Genomic DNA, 2191 nt, shown 5'->3' with positions numbered 1-2191 from the left:
CCACCCAGAGAGGTAACATTGGCTGAGAAACAGAACACACCAGAGTAGTTGGAGAAACATAGCACTGTTTTGGATACAACCCGTCCTCAGATATGCAGAAATTAGACAATTTTATACTGTATATGCACACTTAACAAATCTTTAGCATGGGTGAAATTGGTGTAAGTATGGTTAAAAATTACCAGGACTTCAGAATGTCTGTCACAAAGGTTGGTGAACTGAAGATGTGGAAGTGCTCACTGTATAGATATTTTCCAGCTAATTTAAAAGCATAGTCAAAGGTCACTGCTCATAAAACTGCATTACAGATGGCTAAATTTCATATTCTGCAGCTGCCCAAGTTCTGGTAGAGATGCTGGAGATGGCACCTCTGGTTTACACACACACACACACACACACACACACACACATATGCACATATATAGTTCACCAGCTTTACTCAGTTTTTTTTTTAATTCAAAGAGGCAGTGAATATGTAGGCCTTTGATATTTGTGTGGTTCAGGACTTATCATTCTATTTCACTATCTTGTGAAAACATTTGATTACATTTGTATCTGAGAAGGTGTTGGTGGTTCTTGGTGCTTCCTGTTTTGTAAATGTTTTATTTAGTAAGTATCTCTGTGAACGGCTTAGCAATAGTGGAATGATACTGCACATATATTTGTGGAGTGAGTATGTAGGGTGTCTTAGGGCTATGCGGTGAGAACTGTACTTTGGGTTTAGTAGTGTTTGCTGTTTAGTATGTTATCAGTATGGTGTTTAGTATGTTATCAGTTATGCATCAATGAGTCTGGTTGGAGCTAGGCAAGTATGTGCTTGTGATCTGTGTGTTGAACTTAGGTGTTTTTGCTTTGTGAATGTATTAAATGAATGTTTTGATCTTTGTGTTCAGCTTGACATATTGTTGATGGTAGCGGTACATAATGCATTGCTATAGTTCAGATATACATAACTGAGATGCTTCAGTTAAATGGAACTTAATACGGGTTTATAGCTGAAAAGGAACCCAACAAAATATCTTATAGAAATTGACCCAGATGGAAAGATATGACTATTAGACAACAGTTAAAAAAAAAAGACGAACTAAGCTACTCAGTACAACCAGTCTAGTAGACAGGGTATGGGAAAAATGTAAATACTTTCTCAGACTAGATATGTGATTGGAAGAACATATGAAACTGAGCCCTCTTTTAGAGAGTAAGATTAATGACACTAGTTTGGAGAAGATTTTGAAGAATGGTAGTGGATGCCTGTATCAATTTCTTGGTAGTTCAAAGTTCACAAAAGGGACATAGATTTTACAAACTTTAATACACTCATGGAAATTTAAATACAACTAAATTGCATATAGTCTTCAAGGCTTGAAGGCAAGCAGCACTAATCTTACATAAAGTCCTAGTGCAGAAACATTTTCTGTTTGCAATGTTCTGTAAGTAATTTGAACAGCATAATGTTTGTGCATGTGCTAATTCTTACTAAAACAGTCGCTGCAGAACATACTTTTAGACTACCAGTATTTTTTTGTGCATTCATAATTGTAGTACCATTTACAATTATCCTGCTTTCTCAGATTTTTTTTTATGAATACTTATCTCTGAAAGACAGTATAAAGTATAGGACTGGATATAATGAGGAAAAGATAAACCCTGCAGATTCCAGCAGTGCAATATTGCATTTATATCATAGCTTATTGTAGGTTAACGTCTGTGTGGAGAGTGAAAAGATGAAGACATACAAAAGCAAGTAGAGTCCAACTTATCAGGGCTGGTACCGATGGTCTATAGGGAAATGGTAGGGGCAGTTATCTGACTGATGACTTGGGAGATGGGGGCCCAGGGGCCCAGTGAACGGTGTGGGAAGAGCAGTGCATATTTGGACAATATGATGAATTAAAAAAAAACACAACAATATATATGTCAAGAAAAGGTGAACCACCACACTCCAGGAATAAACAGCATTACAGAGTCCGTCTTTCCTGTTAGCAGTCATGTAACACATCCCACCACTGAAGGAATATAAGATTCAGACTGAGAGACTATCTGTACCTTGCAGTTTTCTGTTCCAACACAAATATTATACCTGTCAGCACTAGATATACTGAGAGAGAGTGAGAGAGAGAGAGGGACACACACACACACACCACACACACCACACACACCACACACACCACACACAATTAAAAGTAAAACA

The sequence above is a fragment of the Protopterus annectens genome, chromosome 3.part0 (genome assembly GCF_019279795.1).
Source record: "Protopterus annectens isolate FY-2018-M chromosome 3.part0, PAN1.0, whole genome shotgun sequence".
In the NCBI taxonomy this organism is placed as follows: domain Eukaryota; kingdom Metazoa; phylum Chordata; order Ceratodontiformes; family Protopteridae; genus Protopterus; species Protopterus annectens.
This window is presented reverse-complemented; position numbering follows the sequence as displayed.